This window comes from Mesoplodon mirus (genome assembly GCF_964341445.2).
Source record: "Mesoplodon mirus genome assembly, chromosome: 2".
NCBI lineage: Eukaryota > Metazoa > Chordata > Mammalia > Artiodactyla > Ziphiidae > Mesoplodon > Mesoplodon mirus.
The window spans coordinates 55,122,005-55,134,447 of NC_138977.1; the positions used below are offsets into that span (position 1 = coordinate 55,122,005).

A 12,443-nucleotide genomic window follows, 5' to 3' on the forward strand; every position below is an offset into this window, starting at 1 on the left:
ATAGATTTAATTGATATTTATAGGACATTCCATCCAAAAACAGCAGATTACTTTCGTCTCAAGTGCACATGGAACATTCTCCAGGATAGATCACATCTTGGGTCACAAATCAAGCCTTGGTAAATTTAAGAAACTGATATCATATCAAGCATCTTTTCCAACAACAATGCTATGAGATTAGAAATAAATTACAGGGAAAAAAACATAAAAAACACAAACACATGGAGGCTACACAATACACTACTAAATAATGAAGAGATCATTGAAGAAATGAAAGTGGAAATCAAAAAACACCTAGAGGCAAATGACAATGAAAACACAATGATCCAAAACCTATGGGATACAGCAAAAGCAGTTCTAAGAGGGAAGTTTATAGCAATACAATCCTACTTCAAGAAATAAGAAAAATCTCAAATAAACAATCTAACATTACACCTAATGAAACTAGGGAAAGTAGAACAAACAAAACCCAAAGTTAGTAGAAGGAAAGAAATCATAAAGATCAAAGCAGAAATAAATGAAACAGAAACAAAGAAAAACAATAGCAAGGATCAATACAACTGAAAGCTGGTTCTTTGAAAAGATAAATAAAATTGATAAAACTTTAGCCAGAGTAATCAAGAAAAAGAGAGTGAGAGGACTCTAATCAATAAAATTAGAAATGAAAAAGGAGAAGTTACAACAGACACCGCAGAAACAGACACACTTTGTGTGTCAAAGAGACTACTACAAGCAACTCTATGCCAATAAAATGGACAACCTGGAAGAAATGGACAAATTATTAGAAAGGTATAAGCTTCTAAGACTGAACTAGGAAGAAATAGAAAATATGGACAGACCAATCACAAGGAATGAAATTGAAACTGTGATTTAAAATCTTCCAACAAACAAAAGTCCAGGACCAGATGGCTTCACAGGTGAATTTTATCAAACATTTAAAGAGCAAACACCCATCCTTCTCAAACTCTTCCAAGAAATTTCAGGGGAAGGAACTCTTGCAAACTCGTTCTATGAGGCCACCATTACCCTGATACCAAAACCAGACAAAGATACTATAAAAAAAGAAAATTACAGACCAATATCACTGATGAATATAGATGCAAAAATCCTCAACAAAATACTAGCAAACAGAATCCAAAAACACATTAAAAGGATCATACACCATGGTCAAGTGGGATATATCCCTGGGATGCAAGCATTCTTCAATATATGCAAAAAATCAATGTGATACACCATATTAACAAATTGAGGAATAAAAACCATATGGGCATCTCAATAGATGCAGAATAAGCTTTTAAAAATTCAACACCTATTTATGATAAAAACTCTCCAGAAAGTGGGCATAGAGGGAATCTGCCTCAACATAATAAAGGCCATATATGACAAACCCACAGCAAACAACATTCTCAATGGTGAAAAAGTGAAAGCATTTCCTCTAAGATGAGGAAAAAGACAAGTATGTCTACTCTTGCCACTATTATTCAACATACTTTTGGAAGTCCTAGCCATGTCAATTGAGAAGGAAAAGAAATAAAAGGAATACAAATTGGAAAAGAAGAAGTAAAACTGTCACTGTCTGCAGATGACATGATACTATCCATAGATAATCCTAAAGATGACACCAGAAACCTACTAGAGCTAATCAATGAATTTGGCAAAGTTGCAGCACAGAAACTTAATACACAGAAATCTCTTGCATTCCTATATAATAACAATTAAAGATCAGAAAGAGAAATTAAGGAAACAATCCCATTCACCACTGCAACAAAAAGAATAAAATACCTAGGAATAAACCTACCTAAGGAGGTAAAAAACCTGTACTCAGAAAACTCTAAGACACTAATGAAAGAAATCAAAGATGACACACAAAGATGGAGAGATATACCATGTTCTTGGATTGGAAGAATCAATATTGTGAAAATGACTATACTACCTAAAGCAATCTACAGTTTCAATGCAATCCCTATCGAATTACCAATGGCATTTTTTTACAGAGCTAGAACACAAAATCTTAAAATTTGTATGGAGACACAAAAGACCTCGAATAGCCAAGCAATCTTGAGGGGAAAAAAAAAAAACGGAGCTGAAGAAATCAGACTCCTTGACTTAAAACTATACTACAAAGCTACAGTAATCAAGACAATATGGTACTGGCACAAAAACAGAAATATTCATCAATGGAACAGGATAGAAAGCCCAGAGATAAACCCACACACCTATGGTCAACTAATCTATGACAAAGGAGACAAGGATATACAATGGAGAAAAACAGTCTCTTCAATAAGTGATGCTGGGAAAACTGGACAGCTACATGTAAAAGAATGAAATTAGAACACTCCCTAACACCATACACAAAAATAAACTCAAAATGGATTAAAGACATAAATATAAGCCCGGACACTATAAAACTCTTAGAGGAAAACATAGGAAGAAAACTCTTTGACATAAATCACAGCAAGATCTATTCTGACCCACTTCTTTGAGTATTGGAAATAAAAACAAAAATAAACAAGTGGGACCTAATAAAACTTTAAAGCTTTTGCACAGCAAAGGAAACTATAAACAAGACGGAAAGACAACCCTCAGAATGGGAGAAAATATTTGTAAACGAATCAATGGACAAAGGATTAATCTCCAAAATATACAAACTGCTCATGTAGCTCAATATTAAAAAAACAAACAACCCAATCCAAAAATGGGCAGAAGACCTAAACTGACATTTCTCCAAAGAAGACATACAGATGGCCAAGAAGCACATGAAAAACTGCTCAACATCACTAATTATTAGAGAAATGCAAATCAAAACTACAATGAGGTATCACCTCACTTCAGTTAGAATGTGCATCATCAGAAAATCTACAAACAACAAATGCTGAAGAGGGTGTGGAGGAAAGGGAACCCTCTTGCACTGTTGGTGGGAATGTAAATTGATACAGCCACTATGGAGAACAGTATGGAGCTTCCTTAAAAAACTAAAAATAGAACTACCATACGACCCAGCAATCCCACTCCTGGGCATATACCCAGAGAAAACCATAATTCAAAAAGAGACATGCACCCCAATGTTCATTGCAGCACTATGTACAATAGCCAGGTCATGGAAGCCACCTAAATGCCCATCGACAGATGAATGGATAAAGAAGATGTGGTACATATATACAATGGAATATTAGCCATAAAAGGAACGAAATTAGTTCATTTGTAGAGATGTGGATGGACCTAGAGACTGTCATACAGAATGAAGTTGGAAAAAGAAAAACAAATATCATATATTAACGCATATATGTGGAATCTAGAAAAATGGTATAGATGAACTGCTTTGCAAGGCAGAAATAGAGACACAGATGTAGAGAACAAACATATGGACAACAAGGGTAGAAAGCTGGGGTGTGGTGGGGGTGGAGGTGGGATGAATTGGAGGTTGGGAATGACATATATACAGTAATATGTATAAAACAGGTAACTAATAGGAACCTGCTGTATGAAATAATAAAATAAAATAAAAATTTAGAAAATGTATATATAACAATGAGAAAAATGCCAAGTAATAACTAATCCATATAAAGTGCTGTGGGAGCTGAGAGATTACAGCTATTCATTCTTCTCAGCCATGGGGTTCAAGAACAGGGGCCTTAAGTAATGTTATGGAAGATCGTCCTTAGAAGTATAATCAGACCTCTGTATCTACAGGTTTAGTATGTAGGGAGTCAACCAACAGAGGTTCAAAAATATTTGGGAAAAAAAATCCAGTAAGTTCCAAAATGCAAAACTTGAATTTGCCATACACTGGCAAATATTTATTACACATAGCATTTACATTATATTAGGTATTATAAATGATCTAGAGATGATTTAAGGTATACGGAGGGTATGTGTGAGTTATATGCAAACATTACACCATTTCACATAAGGGACTTGAGCATCTGAGGATTTTGGTATCTGCTGAGGTCCTGGAAAAAATCTCCCCCCAGGTACGGAGGAATGACTAATACTTGAGTTGGATCTGGAATAGTGAATACTCCATAAAGCAAAAGAAAAGGGGAAGATAATTAAACAGAAAGTCTTACCAAATATCAAGTGAAGTAGGGAAAGTCTGGGGGAAAGGCCCAGGAAAACTCACAGCTGGTTGAAGGACGGCAGGCTGCCTGTTGCAGGTTACCATGAGGTCTCACCTGAAGACGCTGCAATTCTTTCTCCAAATTTCTGCTTTAGCAACATCAATTCAGGAAACTTTTTCTGAGCCCCAAGACTATGTCAGGTCCCTCAAGTATATGTTTTCCTAGCTCTGAGCTCCTTCCTCTCATAGCTTTGACTGTGTACAGACATTTGTATAATTTGATTATATGCCCTGCACCCGATAGGCAGTAAACATTATGAGAAGAGGAACCTCATGTGGTATTATCCTTCATTTTATCCCTAGCACAGCATCTAACATATTAGCAGACACTCAAAAGAAAAAAAAAAAGGCCAAATAAATAAATGTTGAAAGAAATCACAAAGATGAGAGAAGCAGGTAGAGGCCAGAATACCAAGAGAGTAATGGATGTTGTCTTGTGGACAGTGGGAGCCACTTAGTTTTCCAGCAGGAAGAGAACATGATCAAGCCTGCATTAAAGGTTAACTTTGGCTGCAATGTGGAGGACTGGTTGCTGAGAGCAGAGCCTGGGGGCAAGAAGACCAGTTAAACAAATGTTTCAGGATTCTCACTAAGAGATAATGAGGTCCCAAACTAGAACAGTGATTAGACTTGGAGTGAAACAGTGAAAGGACACGAGGGACATATATTCAAATCATTAGGATTTGGTGACTGATGGAGGAGTGGCAAACGAGGAGTCAGTTATGATTGTCACTAGCGTCCTAGATCGTGTCAGTGAATACAAAACAATGAAATGTAAAGAAAAGGGCTGGTTCTTTTCAATAGGAACACTATGATGATAAATGTGTACTCAGATTCATAGGCAGCTTAACTTACGGAGTTGAAATCATTGTATCTTAAATATTCAAATGATTCACAATCAAATTCAAAAACAATTCTCAAGAACTGAGTGGGATTATTTATTTTACTTTTGGGTTGCATGAAAAACGTTTTTGAATAGGTAATCCACAGAAAGAAAAATATGCCATAACAAAGTGTATACAGTAAAAAGTCAATTCCCATCCCACCCATGTCTCTTATTTCTCTATATGCTCTACCTAGAGGCAACCCGTTATCACTTTTCTGTGAATCTTGAGTATTAGTAATCATCAAAAAAGGTCAAAAGAGAAAACAAAGTGAATTTATTTCCAGAACAGTGATTTGAAGTAAACCGCTGAAAACTGCCCGTGAAAATAGATATTAGCAAATTACTTTAAACTACAAATGCATCATAGCTTTCTGCTTTACCTTTCTTCTGAATCTGAAAAAAAAAATAAATGCCTTGGTACTTTTTAAGCTTAAGGTTCATTTTTCAGTATCACTCAATGCTGTGTTGAATCATGTAAAGGGACCTCACTGACAGCTGAGGGACAAGGAATCCTATGAATAAAATAGACAGCATGAAGTCCCAGAGAGCAACACAGAAGAGATGATGTTACTGTGTATTACACATCCTCCAGAAACCAATGGTCTATCCTCCACTACCTGACATCAGAGTAAAATAACATCCTGAATGAAGGGGAATTTTGAAAATAGCACCTGCAAACAATATCAGTGATACTGCAGGTAAGACACTATTTCCCTTATCGACAAACAGTAGCTAGCTACTCTGTACAACTTTGTCATCCTAGCATTTCACTGAGATATTGTTTTCTTGCATCTCTCTTTGAAGTCATTGCCACTCAACTATATTCAATTTTGTTATCCTTATCTCTGAGCTGGCTTCTCTCCACCTTGGTTGATCATTCATGTTTCTGGCTCAAAGACTCGGGCCCCCGCCACAGCCATTCTCCAGGCTACAACAGTAAAGTTTTCGTTTGCTCTGCTGATCAAAAAATCTGGGCCCTGAAAATGTTGTAACTGACACAGCTGCAGCACTATCCATTGAAATAACCACACTAAAATATAGGGATTCTTCAAACATTCATACAGGCATACCTTGGAGATATTGCAGGTGTGGTTCCAAACCACCACAATAAATTTAACATTCCAATAAAGTGAGTCACATACATTTTTGGTTTCCCAGTGCATATGAAAGTTACATTTACACTACACCATAGTCTATTAAGTGTGTGATAGCATTATGTCTAAAAAAATGTACCTAGTTTAATTAAAAAATAATGCTGTTGGAAAATGGCACCAATAGACTTGCTCGATGTAAGGTTGCCAGGAACCTTCAAACTGTAAAAACACGGTATCTTTGAAGCACAATAAAGCAAAGAACAATATAATGAGATGTGCCTGTACTTCCCATCTACATACTCATTGTGGCTTTACTTTCATTTGTCACTCTATATTCTTTCATCTTGCAATGATGTAGTCAAGGAGAAGCAGGTAATAGATAGTGTCCAATGAAAGAGCATATGCATATTAGTCAGAAAAGTGATGCTTCACAAAACATTCTTTCCAAACAAAAGTAGAGCAGGGACCTAAAAATGATCTTTTGCATCCAAATTGGTGCCCAAGGTTTCGTTGACAGTGCTTCACTTAAAACCAATCAGAGACTAACCCAACTGTAGATAGATTCATTCCAACAGACATAACAAGGAATATATCTCTATTTTGATAAGGCTTATATGCAAAAAAAGAAATCACTTGGAGAAACATCCAAATACAGCAATTTCAATGTATGAATTATTTCCCCTCAGTTCATGGACAACATTACTAAGTGCTGACATCAATTCCACTAGGGTTGTTTTTCTTCCCTCCTTTGGAAGTGACTAAAGAATTTATTAATGACACACCATAGGGGTGGCCACTTCTACAACTTGAGCTGCATAAAGAACATAGAATTTTTAGAACTCAGAATCTGGTTCAACTGACCTTCATTGCGCAGTTGAAGACATTGCAGCCCAGGAAGAATAAGAGATTTGCCTGAGGCTACACAGCTAGGAAGCAGCAAAACAAGCTTAAAGCCGGCAACTGTTTGCTGCAAAATTGGTCTCTGTTTTTGGTCTCTCTTTTACCTGTAGCAGTCAAACACTAGCAGCAACAGATGGAACACTCAGAAATGGTGACCAAAGAGAGAGGGATGTCAGAACAATTTATAGACATGGGGCAGAGGTAAGGGAAATCCACACAGGAGATGAGTCCACCAGAGCTGGCAGTAGAGGAAGGCTCTGCCTCCTATCTCTATGACCTGAAGGGATAAAGAATGGGGAGAATTGCACCTATAGCAAAAGGCCTGCAGTAACCATGGCCGTGGAAAGAAACACAGCCTCTGATAAACTGTAGCTCTGTCAGGAGGAAACCAGGAAACAAAACCCAGACCTCACTTTTCTCCCATCCTCCAGTCCTCTACTAGTGTCTCCCATTGGCTTGCCCAACCAAAAGTCAGAAGGCAGAGGAGCCCCACTGATGCTATCCTAGGTCCACAGGAGGGTAGACAGGGGATGTAGAGGGGCAAATGGAGAACATCCAGTACAACACTCCTTAGCCATACCGGCCTTTTGCTTTGCAATTTTCTCTTCCTTACCATCCCCTACCTTCTTTCACCGAGACAAAAACTATCACAGTTAATGGATAATGATGGCCATGTAAAAATAGCATCATATTCTGTATGGACTTTATCTAAAATTCACTCAAATATAGTAGAAGTCTGTAGATGGAGTACAATAAGCAGGTATAATTTGCAATATTTACTCAAAAGAAATCATCTCAATACTATGACTCATTAGCTGACAGGAAACACAGTAATAATATGCTTTGTGCACAGAACAATTTTAATTAATGGGCAGGTCATATTTATTCAAAAATTACAACAAGACATCATTATTCTCAGAACATGAACTTGGATGGGAGGTGTTAGCATCCTGTTGAGTTCCAGAGAATGAACTTCCAGATATTGAACCTGATTGCTTAGAGACCTCAAACAAATCAGCCTTGTGCAGTCAGCTATTATCTACACTGACAATTGTTTATGGCTGCAAATCACCCATGCCTAGTGTGATGTCCAAAAGCACTTCAGTAAGATATTATGAGCAATGTCAGGTGTGGGTGGTATGAAAGTCATTTCAGTAATAAAACAGAGCTCAAAGTGTCGATTCAATGCAGAGGCATTACTAATAAAATAATATAGGTAGAAACCTCAAAAACTATGTTTCCTTTCTTTTTAAGGGCAAAACTTTGAAGAGAGAGGTGAGGACAGGGAAGTTGTCTGCAACCTTTATCTTTCTTTGGTTTAGCACCAATCCATGCAGATGTTAAGAATGACTCTAATTTCTTGCCTTTCCAAAATGGGATAAAAGGAAATCACTCTGTGATAGACAGGAAAAATGATACAAAAGCAGTCTGACTTGAGACAGACCCTTTAGTTAGAAGGTTTAGCTATGTGTGGGTTTAGTGCACCACTCCCACCCCACATTACCACTGAGACCTAGATCCTGGAGAAAACCCAGCATTGCCTTAAACTAAAGGCAATAGATGTTATTTCTTTGTGTAAGTCTTTCTAAACTATGGATTTAAGAAGGCCAAACATATCAGAATAGATTACCTAATGACTTTTAAAACCCACCTGAATTATAGATAAGATTTTATATTATCTGATGGAAACATTTTGTAAACCACACGAGTTAGTGAAACATCTTTTATCCTAAAAAGAAGAAAGAACCAAATGTTTCCTAGCTGGAAAAAAAATGCCTTGAGCAAAATGTCTGTGAACATACATTTTTAACTTTCTCAGATAAAAACAGTTTTGAGGGAAGGGCTCTCAAAAAAAGTATCCCGATGTTCTCCTAATACACCAAGAAATAAAATCTCTCCAAACGTTGAGATTATCTTAGCTTAGTGTACGTTCCAATGGACCTGGCTCTAAATAAACATTATTTAAGCAAGATAATAATCAAGGTGACTGAGAATCTTAAAAATTACTTAAGAACATGTACTCAGGCTTGGCTGATGAATATTCTCTTTCCATTATTCTCAGAGTCAGAAATAATTTCTCCATATTTTGAGTTCTACTAAAGCGCTTGTTCTGGAACTTTCTGATGTGTTAACACATTCTAACTTTACTACAGTTGTATGTATAGGTGTCTTATCACACCTGCTAGACCATAAGAAGTGAGCTGAATCAGTCACCTCTTTCCTTTTTGTAGATAAACTATCTCCAAAGGTGGTACAACTATCTGCCCTGCATTTCAAATTAAACACATGCTTTCATATAAATCGTCTCTTTTGGTCTGCATTATAACCCTGTGACAAAAACAGGACAGCAATTATTGACCCCATTTCATGGATAAGGAGGCAGGCTTATGAGAGTTAACATGGCTTACTTAATGTTGCATGGCTGAGCAGTTATGGATCTCTGATTCATACTTGGGCCCAGTACAGGAAAACACATATTTGTTGAGTGTTTCAAAATCATAATTCTATGTCTTTTGGGTACAAGGTAGAGTACAGATGGTAGACTAACAGATAAAAAGAAAGCTAATACACAGTACTTATTACCTGAGAGGTTCTTTTATAAGAACTTTATAGATTTATTTCCTTTAATCCCATAAGAAGCCTATGGGGTAGTACTATCATCATTGTCATGTTACAAATGAGGAGGCTGAGTACATAATTAACTTGTACAAGATTACAGAGGCAACTTTGACTTTAGAGTCCATGTTCTTAACCATTATACACACTGTCTCTAGAGATTCCAAATCCTATGGACAACTTTTCATTATACTTCATGTCCTCCAATGGCGAAGCATGAATAAAAAAATGAATATGTCTGTGAAAACCCATGTGCACACAGAGACATGCACACCAGACATGTTATCTATCTATCTATCTATATGTACAGGTATTTTATATGTTGGGACTTGAAGATGACTGATGATCTCATTGTGTATGGTTATCATTCCATTTAGGCCATTCCAAACAAAACAAAACAAAACAAAAGAAACAATAACCTAGATGAGTGAGATTTCCTAAGCCCTATATTTAAATGGGGAGGAAAAAAGAAAAAGAAAGAAAAGCTTCCCAGATTGGAGACACACTTCTCCACATTTAACTTTCAAAATATTTCTCAAAATATCTTTGTTTTTAAAAGAATCCATCAGCCTTTGCAAAAAGAGAAGAGAAAATAGATTTGAGGAAGATGTTCCTTTCTGTGTGACTCAGGAGACATGATTCTTCTATGCAATGCTTTACCATCATCTGCTAAAGATGTGTGTGCAAACATCAGTCTTGCAAACAGAAAATGTTTGCACTACATTGAAGCTAACTTACCATCTGGTTATCAGATGTTTGGAATCCAATTTGTACAGTTTCCCATGAAACTAATGTTTCCTCTAATGACAAATGGAATGATGGGGCTCTGATAACAAGTATCCATGCACTGGGCTGATATACCACATACTCATATAAAGTAACAGAAACAGTGCATGTAAGAGAAATGGCTTATGTCATTCATTGGTCTTTTAGAGAAAAGATGAAAATACTTTCTGTGGTTCAGGTTCGCATGAAATATAAAACCTCTTAGTTCAATATGTATATATCTTTCTCAAAATTTGGAGAATGCACTGATGTTCTGTGTTATTGTATTTCAATGTTAGGTCTAGCAGAGTACATCAACTAAAAATGCAATCACAGTAAAAAAAAAAAATTAATCATATGCATTATTTCTGAATAAGCAAATGCCAAAAGCACAACCCTAATGTAATATGAATGATGTGATTGACTACTAGGGTTGCTCACAGCCCATAGCTTCAGGTAAAGCATCTGTCTCCCACCATTAACGAGAAAAGAGATAGCATTTTCTGTTTAAAATTAATAACTGTAACACTCCAGGATTACAGGAAAAATTCTGTTTCACACAAAGTGCTTCACAAAATTTTACTGAAGTTCAACAAAAATCATTACATAACAAATACATATGAGAAATTCTTGTTAAAGATTTTTTCTACTGAATTGCCTATTCATTTTTACCTGCCCAGAATCTACAATTTTCAGCAAGATGAATATTAGCAGAAATAAAAATATCCTTTCTATTTTAATACCCCTTACCCTCAGTTTTAAAAAACAGTTTAGTCATTTAATATCTTAGAATTTTCCTTACTTATTGTGAATAGGTATATTCTTGTATTTAATCAAAACTACTTGCTTAGCCATAGACAACACCATTAATTCCAGTTCAGGTTATACTTTTTTGGACGACTTTGGGCAGTGGATCACCATCAGCAATATCAACAGAATAACATCATTCTCTGAAGAACTGTAATACTAATGTACTTTATGCTGATAATAGTACAGTGCTTAATGTGCTCTTAAAACATAATAGAAACTAATGACATTTCAGGAATTTTTTACTTTGGAGAAGTTATCAAGATTAAATACCACACTTTTTAAATAGCAATAGCTTCCTCAGAAGACTATCATGTCTGTTATCAAGATTGTGCAGATAGATGAACACAGATGAAACTAGTACCCATATATCCATTTAATTATCTTTCCTGTTGCTGTCCTACTGAGGAAAGCTTAACTTAGAAATATCTCCATACTATGGTGATAAACCAAGGTGCAATGGAGCAGGAAAGAAAGGAAGAAAAAAAGAAAAGGATAAACAACAATAATGCATGATAGTCAGGTGGAAAGAAAAAATGTAATCACTATTTTGTTTTGGTCAATGTTCACTGAAAAATCCAGTAAGGTACGGAATGAGAGCAAAATTTCTGTTATGTTTTTGTACAGAAGGAATAGCCCTCTGAAATATTAGAGGGAAATAGAGTCAAAAGGACCAGTGAAATATGTAAAAATAAAAGAAAAAAAAGGAAGAAATTAGAACAGAAAAAAAAAAAAGAAAATGTCTTCCTCCTTATATTTGGATAGTATTTTCAGTTTATGAAATATATAAATCACAGATCTATCATCCAAAAATATTTCCCAGTTCATCTGAAGAGAAACAGATTGAAGAGGGCTCTAAACCAAGTTGATCTTCCTTCTGGCAAGTGATTACCTCACACAATCAAATTATTGAGCATTAGGCAAAGCATAAAACACTTCAGAAAAATCATTGTCTATGGTTACTTTGAGTTTTCTGCAAATACAGTTTTTTCATTATGAATTTTCCTCTAAAAAACAGACATGCAACTTATGGATTCAAGGATGCCCATGCCATAGTTTATCCTCAAGAGAGGAATGTTAATCTATACTCCAGACCCAACTAGGGTCTGAAATTAACCACATCTCTTCTTTTAATATTGACAATATTGCATGGGTCGGATGTCCCAGGAAGGCACTTGACTAGATGTGTGATTGTAAATTCAAGAACCTACAAAGCATGACAAACTGGTTTCCAGAACAAATAATCACAATCTTGATT

The 12,443-nt window shown here is 36.0% G+C and overlaps 1 protein-coding gene across 1 annotated transcript in view; it reads right to left on the minus strand.

Moving 5' to 3' along the window:
* Positions 1–12,443, minus strand: part of CTNNA3 (catenin alpha 3) — a 1,654,963-nt gene that overhangs the window by 541,522 nt on the left and 1,100,998 nt on the right. The gene's annotated exons all lie outside the window — the stretch shown is intronic.